The 19,276-nt window shown below is 43.9% G+C and overlaps 1 non-coding gene across 1 annotated transcript; it reads right to left on the bottom strand.

The window, feature by feature from the left end:
- Positions 1–8,889: 8,889 nt before the first annotated feature.
- Positions 8,890–8,964, bottom strand: Trnas-cga (transfer RNA serine (anticodon CGA)). The gene has a single exon. It is a non-coding gene; the product is annotated as a tRNA-Ser (tRNA).
- Positions 8,965–19,276: the final 10,312 nt, after the last annotated feature.

Raw genomic sequence — 19,276 nt, 5'->3', positions numbered from 1 at the left:
AATACGTGTTCCAAAATTCTACAACTGATCGACGTTAGAAATATAGGTCTATAGTTCTGCACATCTGTTCGACGTCCCTTCTTGAAAACGGGGATGACCTGTGCCCTTTTCCAATCCTTTGGAACGCTTCGCTCTTCTAGAGACCTACGGTACACCGCTGCAAGAAGGGGTCAAGTTCCTTCGCGTACTCTGTGTAAAATCGAACTGGTATCCCATCAGGTCCAGCGGCCTTTCCTCTTTTGAGCGATTTTAATTGTTTCTCTATCCCTCTGTCGTCTATTTCGATATCTACCATTTTGTCAACTGTGCGACAATCTAGAGAAGGAACTACTGTGCAGTCTTCCTTTGTGAAACATCTTTGGAAAAAGACATTTAGTATTTCGGCCTTTACTCTGTTATCCTCTGTTTCAGTACCATTTTGGTGTGTCTGGACATTTTGTTTTGATCCACCTACCGCTTTGACATAAGACCAAAATTTCTTAGGATTTTCTGCCAAGTCAGTACATAGAACTTTACTTTCGAATTCATTGAACGCCACTCGCATAGCCCTCCTCACACTACATTTCACTTCGCGTAATTTTTGTTTGTCTGCAAGGCTTTGGCTATGTTTATGTTTGCTGTGAAGTTCCCTTTGCTTCCGCAGCAGTTTTCTAACTCGGTTGTTGTATCATGGTGGCTCTTTTCCATCTCTTACGATCTTGCTTGGCACATACTCATCTAACGCATATTGCACGATGGTTTTGAACTTTGTGCACTGATCCTCAACACTATCTGTACTTGAGATAAAACTTTTGTGTTGAGCCGTCAGGTACTCTGTAATCAGCTTTTTGTCACTTTTGCTAAACAGAAAAATCTTCCTACCTTTTTTTATATTTATATTTACGGCTGAAATCATCGATGCAGTGACCGCTTTATGATTGCTGATTCCCTGTTCTGCGTTAACTGTTTCAAATAGTTCGGGTCTGGTTTTCACCAGAAGGTCTAATATGTTATCGCCACGAGTCGGTTCTCTGTTTAACTGCTCAAGGTAGTTTTCAGATAAAGCACTTTAAAAAAATTCACTAGATTCTTTGTCCCTGCCACCCGTTATGAACGTTTGAGTCTCCCAGTCTATATCTGGCAAATTAAAATCTCCACCCAGAACTATAACATGGTTGGGAAATCTATTCGAAATATTTTCCAAATGATCCTTTAGGTGTTCAGCCACAGCAGCTGCTGAGCCAGGGGGCCTATAGAGACATCCAATTACCATGTCTGAGCCTGCTTTAACCGTGACCTTCACCCAAATCATTTCACATTTCGGATCTCCGTCAATTTCCTTCGATACTATTGCACTTCTTATCGCTATAAACACGCCTCCCCCTTCACTGTCCAGCCTGTCTCTGCGGTATACATTCCAGTCTGAGTTTAGGATTTCATTACTGTTTACGTCTGGTTTGAGCCAACTTTCTGTCCCTAGTACTATACGGGCGTTGTGACCGTTTATTAATGAGAGCAATTCTGGGACCTTTCTATAGACGCTCCTGCAGTTTACTATTAGCACATTAATATTGTTATTCCCTGTTGCATTTTGCCTACTCCTACCTTGCCACGTCTCAGGAGGCGTCTTGTCGGGTCTAGGGAGGGAATTCTCTAACGTAAAAAAACCCCATGTGCACTCCACACGTACTCCGCTACCCTTGTAGCCGCTTCCGGCGTGTAGTGCACGCCTGACCTATTCAGGGGGACACTACATTTCTCTTTTCTCATGTGAGAAAAGTGCGAATTGGGTTTCACATGATGGATATTTTCGAGATCCGTGGTGGTTGGCATCGAGAAGATCATTCTGTTAGAGGTCATAGTAGGTTCAAAGATGCTACACCAAATGAAAGCCAAGGATAGAGGACAGCAGTTTTGTCGGCAACTTTTGCTAGCTTTCTGGCAGATGGATGGTATCTGATGTTCTTTCCAACTATTAGGCACGGTAGAATCTACTGTATATTATTTTTAAAACAGAGGATATCTTAGCAGCAAATTCAGTGTAGAATGAGATAGGGATTTCATCGGGTACTGGAGCTCTGCTCAATTTTTTCCAATTTTTTCTCGACCACCACTGACTCTAGTATCTACATTACAGAGGCTAGAATAAAATTGGGGCAATACTTCCAGGCTTCCGTTTACCAAATAACACTTGAAAAAGGTCTTAAGCGTGTCTGCTTTCGTTTTTCTACTCTCAATTTCAGTTTCTGTCACAAGAGCTAGTCACTGACTTTTGTGAAAGATTTTTCTACAGTATTCTGTTACGGTAGACGCTGAAGGTTTCACGCATTCCTTCCTTGTCAACTAAGCGTGTATCATTCAGTACCTCTCTATTTATTTACCTATGCCTTGTTTTAGACCTTGTTTGGAAGCTTCTTTTCAGTGACTGTATTCCATGGAGAGTCCCTCCCAACACAAGTTGTTCAACTGAGCACACATCTATCCAGTGCATGGTCAACTATCTTTAGACTTGAGCCATAGTCCCCTCTTCATGCTCCTCCTGAGCTAAGAGTGTCAGGTCCTGATGGAGATAAGAAACTACTGATTCTTTATCTAGTTTACTGTACTTAGAAATCCTTGCATTTGTAGATTGGTAATCATTGTTCCTACAACTGCCTCATAGTCACTGATAAAAGTTTCAATGCGGACATCGTCAAACAGATTAGGTCTGTGCGTTGTCAGTAGATCCAGTATTTTTTCATCATGAGTGGGCTTGCAAAATATCTGCTCTAAGCAGTTTAAAAAGAAGGCATTCACTATTTTTTCGCAGAACATCTTGTTATAGCCACGACTTACAAAACTGTAATTTTCGCAGTCAATTATTGGACGATTACAATTTCATAACTGTATGACTGGGAACTTACGTACTAGCGAAATGAGATTTTCTCTAGAGTTTTCAGTTACATTGGCGGTTAGTCAGGAGGCCGATAAAAGAATACTGTGTAGTTTACACCAAACTTTGATAATGGGCTTGCCTAAACAATCTCGCATAATGCTTCAATTTCTGTCTCAGTGGACTGAGTTTCTTGTCTACTGCGACAAATACACCATCTGTATTTCGCACTAGCCTATCCTTTCAATACACACTTAATTCTTCCCCTAAAAATCTCACTGCCGCTTTTCTCATTGCCTTCTAGAACCAGATTCATTTCCCGGTGACATCTTAGATATATGTTTGTGATCGGACTAGGATGGGGTGCACTCAGCCTCTCGAAAGCAACATATAACGTACATGTCAAAGATATGACAAAAGTCATGAGATATCTCATAATATCGTGTCGGACCTCGTTTTGCCGGGTGTAGTACATATGCTGGATGTGGCATGGACGCAAGAAGTTGTTGGAAGTTCCCTGCAGAAATATTAAGCCATGCTCCCTCTATAGCTGTTCATAATTTAGAAGTGTTGCCGGGGTAGGATTTTGTGCACGAACTGATCTCTTGATCAAGTCACAAAACTGTTCGATGGATTCATGTCGGGCGATCTGGTTGGCCAAACCATTGGCTCGAATTGTCCAGAATGTTCTTCAAACCAATCGCTCGGCCCGCTGACATGGCGCATTGTTATCCATAAAAAATTCCTTCGCTGTTTGGGAACATGAATTCCATGAATAGCTGCAAATGGTTTCTAGGTAATCGAACATAACCATTTCCAATAAATGATTGGTTAAGTAGGACCAGAGAACCTAGCCCATTCTACATAAGCACAGCCCACACCATTATGAAGCCACCAGCAGCTTTCACAGTTCCTTGTTGACAATAGATGCATTGCATTGTCAAGTTAGGGCACTATCTAGATTAGTGCAGAAACAGAACTACAGCTTCAAACAGCCAAGATCACTATCGCACATTGTGATTACCTGTTCCAGAAAACTATGCGTTGCCATAATCAGATCTTCTGCAGTGAATGCAGAGAAATATGCAGCAGAAGACCGGATGATGGCAACGGCGTTTGCTGGAACCGGTCATCACAATAAATGCTGCCCAATAGTGATCTTTGCTGTCAGAAGTTTTACTTCTGTCTCTGCCTTGTCGACAAGTTGAGCCCATGACTTCGTGAGGTCTGTGCCACATTCGAATCATACTATCAGCTCATAACACCTGAAATCGAGACTCATCTGGTCAGACAACGGGTTTCCTGCCTTCTAGGGTCCATCAGATATGGTCACGAGCCCAGGAGAGGCTCTGCAGGCGATGTCGTGCTGTTAGCAAAGACACTCACGTCGGTCGTCTGCTGCCATAGCTCATTAACTCCAGATATAGACATACTGTCCTAACGGATACGTTCGCCGTACGTCATACATTGATTACTGCGGCTATTTCAAGTATTGTAGTTTGTCTGCCTGCCCACACAACCCCACGCAAACGCCGCTGCTCTTTGTCGTCGACTACTACGTTTTCCATGGTGCGCGGTAAAGCCTGAAATTTAGTATTGTCGGCACATTCTTGACACTGTGGATTTTGGAATACTGAATTCCCTAACGATATCCCCAACGGAATGTCCCATAGGTCTAGTTCCAACTACCATTCCGCGTTCAAAATCTGTCTATTCCCGTCTTGTGGTCATAATCACACTGGAAACCGTTTTCAAATGAATCACCTGCGTACAATGATGGCCCCGCTAATGCATCCTCCTTGTATACACTATTTGATCAAAAGTATCCGGACACCTGACTGAAAATGACTTAAAAGTTCCTGGTGCCCTCCATCGGTAATGCTGAAAATCACTATGGTGTTGGTCCACCCTTAGCCTTGATGACACCTTCCACTCTCACTGGCATACGTTCAATCACCAGCTGGAAGGTTTCTTGGGGAATGGCAGCCAATTCTTCATTGAGTGCTTCACTGAGGAGAGGTATCGATGTCTATCGATGAGGACTGGCACGATGTCGGGGTTCCAAAATATCGCAAAGGTGTTCTTAGGATTGAGGTCAGGACTCTGTGCAGGCCAGTCCATTCCAGGTATGTTATTGTCGTGTAACCACTCCGCCACAGGCCGTGCATTATGAACAGATGCTCGATCGTTTTGAAAGATGCAATCGCCATCCCTCGAATTGCTCTTCAACAGTGGGAAACAAGAAGGTGCTACCTACACCAATGTAGGTCTGAGCTGTGATAGTGCCACGAAAAACAACAAGGGGTGCAAGCCCCCTCCATGACACCACCGCCTCCGAATTTGACTGTTGGCACTATACGCGCTGGTAGCTGAAGTTCACCCTGACATCGGGTCGCCACATTGCGTACCGTGATTCGTCACTCCACACAACGTAATTCCACTGTTCAATCCTCCAATGTTTAGCAAAGTACTTAGGCCACCAGTCGACCACCACACCTTTAATTAGGTACAGTTTCTTATTGTTAACTAGAGGTTAAGAGTGCAGAACGCTATCTAATTGCAGGAGATTCCAGTTGGAGAGAATCGGACACGAAGTCAGCCTTAGTACAATTAATATTGCAGCCACCTCAACCGCTGACCATGCAAACAGCCTGTCTGCCAAATAAGGGGAACAACACACTGCCTAGACACGACGCATTATTGCACTTGCGGCTGATAAAGGAAATGCTACGGTTGTGCTGAACACCGAAGATTATCACAAGAAGTTAGTAACCTTTTGGATGCCACTACGTACAAAAAGCTTCAGAAGGATTCTACAACCAAAAGTTTGAGAAATACCAATCAACTGGTGAAAAAATCTTCTGTTTCTTACCGAGCGAGGTGGCGCAGTGGTTAGACACTGGACTCGCATTCGGGAGGACGACGGTTCAATCCCGCGTCCGGCCATCCTGATTTAGGTTTTCCATGATTTCCCTAAATCGCTCCAGGCAAATCCCGGGATGGTTCCTTTCAAAGGGCACGACCGACTTCCTTCTCCGTCCTTCTCTAATCCGATGAGACCGATGACCTCGCTGTCTGGTATCCTTCCCCAAAAACCAACCAACCAACCTCTTGTCTTTCTTCGGATGGTAAAAAACAACTCTGCAAAACAGAAGCTTATCCACCCAGACTTTACGGACTCCCAAATGCACATAAACCACAGGTCCCGTTCAGACCGATTGTGAGTGCCATAGGATCTCCAGCACAAGAGGTGGCCAGGTATCTCGCCTGCTTGCTGCAACCACATGTAGGCAGAACCGGCAGTTACATTAAAAAACTTGGCACATCTTATTGAAAAACTGAGGGAGATTAACGTCAGCCCAAGTGATATTCTTGTGAGCTTCGATGTAATGTCATTGTTTACCATGGTGCCTGTAAACGAAGCTATTTCATATGTAGCATATATTTTTACGACTGACATATTGGCTTTATTTAAACACTGCCTGACGACAACTTACTTCCAGTATAACAACGAGTTTTACGAACAGATCGACGGGATGGCGATGGGAAGCCCTCTCAGCTCAACTGTTGCCAATTTATTTATGGAGATCTTCGAAGAGCGAGCGCTGCAGACTGCCAGTAAAAAGCCGGCTAAATGGGACCGCTATGTTGATGACACTTTTGTAGTGTGGACTCATGGCGAGGAAGAGTTGGATATCTTCTTGGTACACCTGAACGGCATTAACCCGAAGATACAGTTGACGATGGAGAAAGAGAGCAACGGTAGACTCAATTTCCTGGATGTGTTGGTAATTAAACGGGTGGATGGGACGCTGAGCTACAGGGTATATAGAAAGAACACTCACACGGATCGATACCTCCACTAGGAATCTAACCATCATCCTAGGCAAAAAAGAGGTCTCATGAAAACCTTGGTGGATAGAGCCAACAAAATTTGCGAGCAGGCTTACTTACAAGATGAACTGAATCACCTACGGTCAGCCATCATGAACAACGGATATACCAGCAAGGAAATTGATCGAGCCCTCCGTCAAAGAAGAAAAGAAGCCAGAAGTCCAAAGCAACAACTGTCACCTACTGGAAAAGTTTTCTTACCGTTCATTAATAAGGTCACAGACCGTATCGGGAAAGTACTGGCCAAGTAAGAGGTCGAAACAATCTTCTGACCCACCAAGGAATATTTAAGAACTGCAAAAGACTCCCGACGTCGCCTAGCAACACTTGGGGTCTGCAAAATTCCATGCAGTTGTGGACAAGTATATATTGGAGCAACGAAAAGAAACTGTCGCTTAGGACACATCGAAAAATCGGCCGTAGCTGAGCATGTTTTTCAAGGTGGCAATCACGAAACTAAATTTAATGAGACAAGCGTTCTAGCACGAACATTATATTATAATGCGCGCATGTATAGAGAACCAACAGAAATTCACAAACACCACAACAATTTTAATAGAAAAGAGGAAGTTTTAAAGTTGGACAAAATATGGATGTCGACGATGCGCCAGCAGAATGACAATCGATTACTCTTAATAGTGAATGATGACACCCTCCAAAGATAGGCACACCGTTGGCATCACGTGACGAATGGTGGTGCCCTCTATGCGCTCTGTAAATGCGAGAGTACCTGGAGCCTCAGTGGCAGTAACCGGACAACGTCAGAAGATGCCGCCCGCAGATGGAGACGAAACGTCAGGTGGAAATTTTATACATCGACCACGGCCTTTCAGCCCGGAAGTTTCAACTGAAGACAACGCCGGCCGTGAAAGCCTAATTGTATGAACAACACCACAGATGTTTCGCAACTACTTCTTTGCCTTTCCCTCTATGACTGCGTGCATTCCAGCCAACGACGTTATTGTTACATGAAAGATATTGTCTGTGCTTTGTACAATAAAAACATCCCTGACATGGACAGTATGTTTACTACAATGATTTGATATTAGTAATTTTTTCTATCCTGTCAACATAAATTACATTTTCATAAACACTAATTACTGACAAATTCATTAATACATGCATTTACAAGGAAAGGTTATAATCTCAAGAAAGTGAGAAGCAGAAAATACATGAGGCACTGGGTTTTAGTTTTACAAACTGAGGAGCTACTTGAATCAGGAGTAGCGGCCTACGAGGTCTAAAGAGCATATAAAACGGCTGGAAGAGTGGTGTGCTGACCCTATACTCTACCGTAACGCATCCGAATGACGCCACACGGTAGAAGAGACAGGGTAGTTGGTGATCAGTGTGTAGTATTTTGTGTCTGATTGCGGTGATACTTTTCACTCGTCGTCGCTGGTTTATTTATGTGCCACTGGTGCATCACAGAATTGGTCAGCAATACGCAATGTGAGAGTCAAGAAGAAAATCGTACTTGGATAACTGCTTGGTACATTCCAGGACGCGTCATATCCCTTCCTCTCGAGTTCTTCTTAACTGGAGATCATTACAGTAACACTACAGAAATTCGCACTTCTCCTGAAGGGAATCGACAGTCGCCATCCCGCAGACCATTCGTTAATAGGAAGATGGAAAGTGATACTGGAAATTTGCGTACCCTATATTGGACACGTTACGGCAGTTTGGAAGTTCTCATTTAAACTCACAGAAAATGAATTACAGATAGCTACTGTGTAGGTGTGCCAGTCGAGGGCAGGATGAAGAAACATAGGCGATTTATCACATCTGACAGCGACCAGCGCAAGGATAATAGATGCAATAAACACTTCACCTTCGAAGTGGAGCAGGTGTTGGTTCTGACAAATGGCGCCATCTTCAGAGAGCATCCCCAGTACTCCATTTAGTGAAAACCACATCCGACGGAGACAACAGCTGTCTACTATTGCGTATGACAACAGCGGATAGACGGTACACAGTGCGGTCAATCACACATTAATTCAACTCTGGTCGGGAACAACCTGTAAGTAGCCTCATTGTTGTCGTACTATCCAGATACATTTCTCAAGGGATGCAAAAGTCACGATCCAACACGTGTAACTATGTTCACGGCATGTCATTACTGAAATGGCAGATTAAAACTGTGCGCCGGGCCGAGACTCGAACTCGGGACCTTTGCCTTTCGCGGGCAAGTGCTCTACCAACTGAGCTACCCAAGCACGACTCACGCCCCCTCCCCACAGCTTTACTTCTGCCAGTACCTCGCCTCCTACCTTCCAAACTTTAAAGAAGCTCCCCTGCGAAGCTTGCTGTCAAGTGTCACTGTCACTGCCAAGTGACAGAGCTTGATGAAACTTGGACCATACATAGAAAGAACTACTGTAAAATGTAGCTCAATGAAATATGTGATGAGACGCACAAAAACGACACTTTTATTGACAGACAGTAATTACACTGACGTCATGACGGCACCTGGACAGCACAAACGGCGGGACATGTTTCTTTGTATGGTGTGTAATCAGCACGAACGGGAGTCCATGATCTGCAACGTGCACCCATGGTGGCCACAAGTGTGGTAAGAAGTTTCTGTGGACGGGCATTCCACTCCTCCAGCAGCGCGGTTGGGAGTTGCTGGACGGTCGTTGGTGGATACAATGCGTCTCCCTAATGCATCCCATATTTGCTGGATGAGATTAAAGTCGGGGAAACGGGCAACGAATGCCCTCTAGTTCCAACAGCTCCTGCACTTGCGCTGTTCGATGTGATCGCCCTTTGCAATCCATAACAACAGATACACTGGGAAGGAGTACAGTGTCACGCTGGCGTTAACCGGTGAGCGTACTCTGTTCAGAGATATGGAGGTCAGCACGCAAATGCAAAATCATGCCTCAAAGAATCCAATTATGGCGGGACGATTGTAGTTTCATCTGGTCGTAACATCTTACCCACAGCTTGATCTTTCCTGGAGATAAAAATATGTTATATGCGGGCCTAAATAAATAATTCGAATCACAAGAATAGCCTTCTACACTGAGATGAAAAAAGTCATGGTACACATCCCAATATCGAGTCGGACTTCCTTTTGCCAAGCGTAGTTGAACAACTCGAAGTGACATTGACTCAACAAGTAGTTGGAAACCCACTGCAGAAATAGTGAGCCGTGTAACCTGTACAGCTGCCAATAATTGCGAAATTCTTGCCGAAGCAGGATTTTATTCACAAACCGTTCTCCCATTGTCAGTTATGTCTCATAAATATTCTCTGTGTGACCAAATATTCGCCCGGATTGTTCAGAATGACCTTCAAACCAATTGCAAACAATTGTTGCGCGGTGTCGTCCCCGAGAGAGCTACAACACCAAGATGAATCGCTTCGCGGCTTTTGACAAGACCAATGCGTAGTTTTTTCAACTGACGAGGATTAAGGATAAGGAAGGGAACTTTATTTATTTTCTATAATAATCAGTCGGATCACCAACGAGTGCGATATTTTTACAGTAGTCTACACTCTTCACCCACTCCGAGACAGATTCCGATTCATTTGTTTTACGATGATTCCTGGTCCTGAGAAGAAAAGGCATAGTCGACATGTAATACGATGTACCCTTATCTGTGTTGTAAACTTCACAACCACATGATCGCACTCGTTGGTGATCTGACTCATTATTATAGAAATTAAATAAACTTCCCTTCCTTATCCTTAATCCTCGTCAATTGAAAAAACTACGCGTTGATCTTGCCAAAACTCGCGAAGCGGTTCTTCTTGGTGTTGTAGCTCTCCGGGGCAACTTGAGATGCTCTCTGGGGTAGCCTGGAATGCTAAATGTTCATTAATATTTGTTCATATGGGCGAAAATCTCGTCTCCAAAGTGTTGTAGCTGTTTGCCTATCTGCCGTGCCAGGCCGTCTCCAGTTGTAACAAGGCGGCCGGAGCACTAAATTCAAAACTTCCGGTCACCGGCCTTCCGCTTCCGCTGCCATTGCGCCGCAGCCCGGAAGTTGTGGTTTGATAATTGGCAGCCAAACAAGTAATGAACCTGGAAAGACAGCGTCAGTCGTCGAGCAGGCGCACGTGCAGCAGCATCGAGACCGATTTTCTGGAGACTTGAAATCTAGTCTGTAGGAATCAGCATGGGTTTCGAAAAAGACGGTCGTGTGAAACCCAGCTCTCGCTATTCGTCCACGAGACTCAAAGGTACATAGAAACGGGTTCACAGGTAGATGCCGTGTTTCTTGACTTCCGCAAGGCGTTCGATACAGTCCCCCACAGTCGTTTAATGAACAAAGTAAGAGCATATGGACTATCAGACCAATTGTGTGATTGGATTGAAGAGTTCATAGATAACAGAGCGCAGCATGTTATTCTCAGTGGAGAGAAGTCTTCCGAAGTAAGAGTGATTTCAGGTGTGCCGCAGGGGAGTGTCATAGGACCGTTGCTATTCACAATATACATAAATGACCTGGTGGATGACATCTTAAGTTCACTGAGGCTTTTTGCAGATGATGCTGTTGTGTATCGAGAGGTTGTAACAATGGAAAATTGTACTGAAATGCAGGAGGATCTGCAGCGAATTGACGCGGTGCAGGGAATGGCAATTGAATCTCAATGTAGACAAGTCTAATGTGCTGCGAATACACAGAAAGATAGATCCCTTATCATTTAGATACAAAATAGCTGGTCAGCAACTAGAAGCAGTTAATTCCATTCATTATCTAGGAGTACGCATTAGGAGTGATTTAAAATGGAATGATCATATGAAGTTGATCGTCGGTAAATCAGATGCAAGACTGAGATTCTTTGGAAGAGTCCTAAGGAAATGCAATCCGAAAACAAAGGAAGTAGGTTACAGTACACTTGTTTGCCCACTGCTTGAATACTGCTCAGCAGTGTGGGATCCGTACCAGATAGGGTTGATGGAGGAGATTGAGAAGATCCAACGGAGAGCGGCGCGCTTCGTTATAGGATCATTTGGTAATCGCGAAAGCATTACGGAGATGATAGATAAACTTTAGTGGAAGACTCTGCAGGAGAGACGCTCAGTAGATCGGTACGGGCTTTTGTTAAAGTTTCGAGAACATACCTTCACCGAAGAGTCAAGCAGTATATTGCTCCCTCCTACGTATATTTCGTGAAGAGACCATGAGGATAAAATCAGAGAGATTAGAGCCCACACAGAAGCATACCGACAATCCTTCTTTCCACGAACAATACGAGACTGGAATAGAAGGGAGAACCGATAGAGGTACTCAGGATAGCCTCCGCCACACGCCGTCAGGTGGCTTGCGGAGTATGGATGTAGATGTAAATGTAGAGATGTAGTTATGCCGCATTGTTTTACGACGAGTAGGCGTTCGCGTCTTACAGTTTTTAAAGCAATAGACAAAATTTTTTATTACTACCAATAATTACGTAGGCGCCCAAATCAATTTGCGTGGACCATCGGTGTTTTTCAGTTCAATTTTGAATTTCACTCTCGCTAACAAGGATACGAATGAACACGGTAACAGCTGGGTCACCTACTATAAAATCACTAAAACAATGGTTCAAATGGCTCTGAAAAGTATGGAACTTATCTTCTGAGGTCATCAGTCCCCTAGAACGTAGAACTACTGAAACCTAACTAACCTAAGGACATCACACAGATCCATGCCCGAGGCAGGATTCGAACCTGCGACCGTAGCGGTCGCGCGGTTCCAGACTAAAGCGCCTAGAACCGCTCCGCTACCTCGGCTGGCAAAATCATTAAAACCATTTGAATACAGTTTCCCATGATAACGACCATCTTCTCCTGCTTTTCAAAGAGTTTCGATTTCAGACATTATATCTTTAACTTCTTGTGCTATTAATGTGGATATGTTATGTTACGAGCAGACTTTGGTTTGAAATAGTGATAAAATTTGTAGCGCAGCCTACTAGTAGTTTACGAGTAGTCCACATGTAATACGATGAACCCTTATCTCCGTTGTAAACTTCACAAATCTGAAAACTAGTAAGCTGCGCTTCAAATTTGATCACTATTTTAAACCAAAATCTGCTTGTAACATATCCACATTAATAGCACAAGAAGTTAAAGATGTGATGTCTGAAATTGAAACTCTTTTTAAAGTAGGAGAAGATGGTCGTTATCATGGGAAATTGTATTCAAATGGTTTTTAATGATTTTATAGTAGTTTGCAACAGAGATAACGGTTCATCGTATTACATGTCGACTGTGCCTTTGGTTCTCCATAAAAATTCCATCTTTTTTTTTTTTTTTTTTTTTTTTTTTGCGAAGACACTCGCGTCGCTCATGTGCTGTCAAAGCCCACTAACGTCAAATTTAATCCGCACAGACCTAATGGATACGTTATACTTAAATGGATACGGCCTCTGTTCTTTCGGACATGTCCCAAAGAATAGACACTATATCGATATAATTATATCATTCTGGCAATACCAGCCATGACGATCTTATTCTGTGCGGATGCACACATATTCCTCGAACTCTTACGTGACTTCGTAAGAATGTCTTTCACGAGTAATGAGTGTGTTGGGGTGGGACACTACGAATGTAGTGCGCGGATATACAAGGTGAAAGTGAGGGTCTCGCGGGAGGCGTGCGCGAGATAGTCCCTGCAGTCGCACTATCCTCTGTGTCCTCGGGGCTCAGATGGCTAGAGTGTCTGCCATGTAAGCAGGAGATCCCGGGTTTGAGTCCCGGTCGGGGTACACACTTTCACCTGGCCCCGTTGATATATATCAGCGCCCGTCGGGACCTGAAGGTATTAATATAATTCTAATGGATACGTTCGTCGTACGCCCCACATAGATTTCTGCGGTTATTTCACGCACTATTCCTTGTCTGTCTGGACTGACTTCTCTACACAAACGCCGCTGCTGTTGGTCGGTAAGTGAAGGCGGTCAGCCATCGCATTGTCACCTGCCCGAAATTTGATATTCTCGAAACACTCTTAACAATGTGTATCTCAGAATATTGCATTCTCTAACGATTTACGAAATGGAATGTCCCATGTATCCACCTCCAATTACCTTTCCGCGTTCAGAGTCTGTTAATTCGCGTCGTGCGGCAATAGTCATGACGGACACATTTTCCCTTGAATCACCGGAGTACAAATGACAGCTTCGCCAATGCACTGCCATTTTATACCTTGTGTATGGTATACTACACCCATCTGTATAAGGAGTGTTCGGAAACACCCGTTACAAACTTTTAGAACTTGTAGATGGACATGAGAACATAATATTTTGAATAGAAACCCATGTCGGGGAATAAACCGTCCCCGTTTTAAGGCGGTTTAAATTCAGGTGTTTAACTCATCCACCTCTCCTTGAGGAACTGAATTTTAGGCGTGACGAAGAACTATTATTAGGTAACAGTTTGAAAGGAAACATAACAAAACATCGACTTATTACTTAAGGATATTTGTTGTATTGACGCTTAAGCGTTACGTGTTTTACGTTTTCCGAAATAAGAAACTAGTATACTGTAAGTGCAGAGCGGTACTGATGCAAGGCAAACGTTGACATCAGGTGGTCGTCTGACGTAGTACACGTTATCCTGCGAGTGGTGTTGCGTACAAGAACAAGCTACTCTAAACCTCTTTTGTTTCCGTCAGCAGATGTGGACGCGTTACGCATCAGAATTGAAACCTCGTAGAACGGAAACGGTAGTATTTGGACATGGGATCCTATTCAAAATACGAGGGTCAGTCCAAAAGGTATGCACACTGTTTTTGTAAAAATACAGTTTTCTTTCTGCATGTGTGAAAGTTTCACAGTGTGTAGATACATCCTTCGCGCTTGTTTTCAAACGTAGGTCAACCTGTTCCCGCCACAGCATGTCTTCAAGATGGCTGCTACACTTGACGTTCGTCAGAAGCAACATGCTGTCATAGAATTCCTGTTCTGTGAAAACGAGACAGTGGGAAACATCCACAAGAGGTTGAAAAAGGTGTATGGAGATGCTGCTGCCGGTCGCAGTACAGTAGTTAGTCGGTGGGCAAGCAGGTTACGTGACGAAAGCGGGCGCGGCAATATTGAGGATTGTCCTCGCAGTGGCAGGCCTCGTACTGGACACACTCCAGACAATGTGCAGAGAGTTAACGAATTGGTGACTGCTGACAGACGCATCACAGTGAACGAATTGTCATGCTACCTTCGGATAGGGGAAGGAAGAGTTGCAGAATACTGAAAATGTTGGCGTTAAAAAAGGGTTGTGCCAGTTGGGTTCCCCGGATGTTGACAGTGGCTCACAAAGAAACAACAAAACTTTTGGGACAGTACGGAGATGAATTTGTTGGAAGAATTGTGACAGGTGATGAAACATGGCTCCATCATTTTTCACCAGAGAGGAAGGGGCAATCAGTGGAGTAGCATCATGCAAATTCACCCAAGGTTAAAAAAATTAAAACCACACCTTATGCTGGAAAAGTTATGGCTACGGTGTTTTTCGATTGCGAAGGACTCTTGCTTGTGGACATCATGCCAAGTGGAAGCACCATAAATTCTGATGCATATGTGCAGCTCAACTTAGTCGTTTTCGACCACAACGGCCAAAGCAGGATGTTTTGCTGTTGCACGACAATGCACGGCCACATGTCAGTCAAAAAACCATGGAAGCGATCACAAAACTCGGATGGACAGCACTGAAACACACGCCTTACAGTCCTGACCTGGCTCCATGTGACTATCATCTCTTTGGGAAACTGAAAGACTCTCTTCGTGAAACAAGGTTTGAAGATGATGACTGCCTTGTGCACGCTGCCAAACAGTGGCTCCAACAGGTTGGTCCAGAATTTGACCGTGCGGGTATACAGGCGCTGGTTCCAAGATGGCATAAGGCAGTTGAGAGGGATGGAAATTATGTGAAAATATTGTTCCTAAAGGATGTATCTACACACTGTAAAACTTTCAAACATGTATAATAAAGGACGGATGTTTTTTAATAGTGTGTATTTCTTTTGGAGTGACCCTCGTATTATGTATACACTCGGCTCTATCAGGCCTAGAAGCTTGTGACGGCAATTTCCAAACACCGTATATGTGCATATCGCTATCCAATGACTTCTCTCACCTCAGTGTAATGCTGGATGAACGTATTGACATCGAAATGTGTGAACGCGGTCAACTCCCCACTCAACAGTATTAGCGTTATGTCTCCTGGAAGTAATGATTTTTTCCGGGGGCTTCAATAAATCACTGCAGTCACATGTGCCGCTCTATACAGCACAGAACGACGAGCACCGGCGCGGTTAACCTGGTTTCATTGGAGACAGTGGCAAGTGACGTAAGTGAAGTACGGCGTATTGAATGAAGGCAGGCGACGCACGTAGTGTCTTTTCGTGCTGCGCGCCTACGTCCTTGCGGTGCAGCTCTGTGACGTCGGTGACCCACGCAGAGTCGGCGGCGGTGCTTAATTCATGCGCGGTTGCAGCCTTCTCCGGCGGTGCCGCTCTCACGTGAGTCGCCGCGCCGGCAGGCTGCACGCGACCGCCGCTTCAATAATTCCCGCGCCGCTCCTCTCCGGCGGCGGAACTGGGAATGGCTCTGTCACGTCGTCCCCGCAGAGATTTGCCGCCCTCCCTCTCAATCCGCGTGGGCCGCGATCCACAGGGGCTGGCTGTTTGTGTTCAACTGCTTGCCGTTAAGGAGGGTAGGACGACAACGGGCCGACTTGGAGCAGGAGGGGCACCACAGGACATTCTAATTTCCACTGTCTATACCTTTACAAATAAATTCATAAAACTTTATCAGCATGACCTGGAAGAGTGCAGAATTCACACTCATAGCAGTGGAAGTTCGAAAACATAACGAAGTTTTTTTTTTTTTACATGTGAAATTTCATCATTTTTTTCACTTACTAATGGCAGCATTTGTTGCTATACGTACACTTTTCTTCATAAGTAAGATAGACGGTTCGATGGATTTTGCACAGCATACAAACCATACTTAAAGGTGTACGAAACTCTAGAATTTTCCAAATCTATTAAAAACTGTGGTAAAATTTGAGGTAATCAACTACAACATTTGTATTTTTTCTAAACATTAAGTTTAAAACACAACAGATCATTCTCTTTTTCATAAATTAAATAAATTATAGAGTTTCATACACCTGTAAGTATGGTTTGTATGCTGTGCAACATTCATCGAACAATCTCTCTAACTTTTGAAGGAAAGTGTACCTATAGCAACAAATGCAGCCATTAGTAAGCGAAAAAAAGATGAAATTTCACACCTAAAAAAGTTATTTTGTTTTCCTTTCGAACTTCCACTGCAATGAGTGTGAATCCTGAGTCCTTCCTGGTGATGCTGACAAATTTTATGAGTTTATTTGTAAAAGTATAGACACTGGAAATTAAAATGTCCTGTGGTGCCTCTCGGCCCGTTTGACGTCCTACCCCCCTTAAAACAGCAGCAGCGGGGTAGATAGCACAAAAATGAAATTTGACTTTATGTGCGTTAACACTACCAGTAGAGAAATGTTCGTATCGGACCACAAAGCTCCCCTAACTGTCACTAACTCACACCCACTAGCCCATCATTGTGATTCGCTCATACCCAACCACTCCCACTTGCCCTTTCTCATTCACTCATTCACTCCAAATTACTGTCGTTATCTCTTTGTGGCTCTCTGTGATTGACTCCTGTGCCACAGCCACAGTCCCATTCGTTCTGTCCTACTACTTCTGAATCCTTTCACTGTCACTGTCAGCTTCTTGCTCTCTCTTAGTGCTGCTCTTTCGTTCCTTCTTCCTACTGCTGCTGTGTCCTCTCACTGTGACTAACTCTCTCTTCTTCGTTGTCATTATCATAGTCTTTGTATCTCATTAAAACTAGCGCTTACCCTCTTCCCCTTCCTCCTTCTCTTTATTCCTCTCCCACTTGCATTGTCTCCTTCTGTCCCCATCTTTCTCTCACCTGCTATTGTCTCCTTCGCTCTTTCTATACCATAACCACTGTCTACTATCTTCCAGTATTTACTACTTTTCCGTCTCTTTCCCAGTGTCATTGTCTCCTTCTCTCGTGAAATAAAAAAGAGCGAATATGTTCGCACACAAACATTTTGAAGAAACTTTTGAAACATGCTGAGAAGGCATAATGAGGGTGCTGCTGTCGCACTTTTGGTGAGAGACTTTTACAAACGAGCTTATTCGCCTTTTTTTGGGCGCGGATAGGAATACTTTCCCCGATGGTTCCCTTCTCATGTCACTCACATGAAAAGAACTTTATGGGTCAGTAAATTTTGATAGTTTACTTATGTGAAACTGAGATAATACTAAACTAATTTTACACCCCAGACCGAATTTTACGTTACCAAAAATTCTGCATGTGGTTCAGTAGTACAACATGGGGTCCTCAGAAACCAGAACGCTTCTGGAGACAACGGAGACATTTTACAGCATATTTCTTCGTGCAACGGCGCCTTTAAAATACGTTTTCGCCTCGTAACGGATTCAACAAGCGTATTTTATGTCTGCAAATTGGATAACTTTCAGCCTATTTCGGATACGATAAAGGTATAAGGACAATTTTCAAAGTTGTTCGAGATGTGGATCTTAGGAATATATATTAAAAATTTTAGCCGTTTACTGGGCACAGCCGTCTTGAAATACCTGGCTGCTTTTTTGTCCGCTGGTGAGGGCGAAAATGTAGTAAACAAACCCTTTTGTGGAGTTTTCCGGGGAACCGCCCATGAACTAACGGCGCCTCCATGCGTCCCATCAGTCACCGTAGGTCGCATCAAATTCAAAATTAGCCAACCTATTTGCTCCATGTACCTAAGCAGGAGGCAGTTCTAATGTTTCTGTCCTTACGACCATCATACGTATTCAGGCTACAAGGGAGTTGGCAGTAATGACAAGGTGACGTTATATGGTATGAGCTACCGGTGGCATATGGTTTGTTCGGTACGGGTATCGTGAGAAAGACCGGCTAAATTGTGGTCCTTCTCCGCGATTGGCTGCTGCATTCGGGAGTTATGCACCAAAACGATAATCTTGTGTTACTGATATTATACAAACCAAACAGCATATTTACATGCATTTCAAATTAAAGCATCTCTCATTAGCGTGCTATCATTCCATTATTTCACAAATATTATAACCGGCAGAATAATAAACAACTTCTAAAGGAAAAGCATTCGAAACACTTCGCTGATCTTCGGATTGCTAATAACTTGGATGGCGGGCGAAATGGTTCGGCTGTAGGATCATAGCTGGTTCGGCAGTGTCGGAGGACGGACATGTTGTCTGCTGCGGTTGGCATGAGGTTAAGACTTCATGGTTATATGTACATGTAGTTGAGAACAGTGTCATACAAACTATGGAAATACGCACTCTAAAGTGGAATGTAATTGTGCAGTTTCTCGTGTTCTGCCGATAAAAAGCGAATGGCATCCCATATAAACAAACTTGTTTGAATGCATTCCACTCATGGCGGGGGAAGCAAATAGACATCTCGCTTAAAGTGCAATCTTAGAAGGAATGAGATCAGTGACACGTCATCTGTGGTAAGACGGAGGAGGTATGAAGC

This window comes from Schistocerca gregaria, chromosome 4, assembly GCF_023897955.1.
Source record: "Schistocerca gregaria isolate iqSchGreg1 chromosome 4, iqSchGreg1.2, whole genome shotgun sequence".
Classification (NCBI taxonomy): Eukaryota; Metazoa; Arthropoda; class Insecta; order Orthoptera; family Acrididae; genus Schistocerca; species Schistocerca gregaria.
The sequence above is the reverse complement of the archived record's forward strand: the minus strand, read 5'-3'. Positions and strand labels throughout refer to the sequence as shown.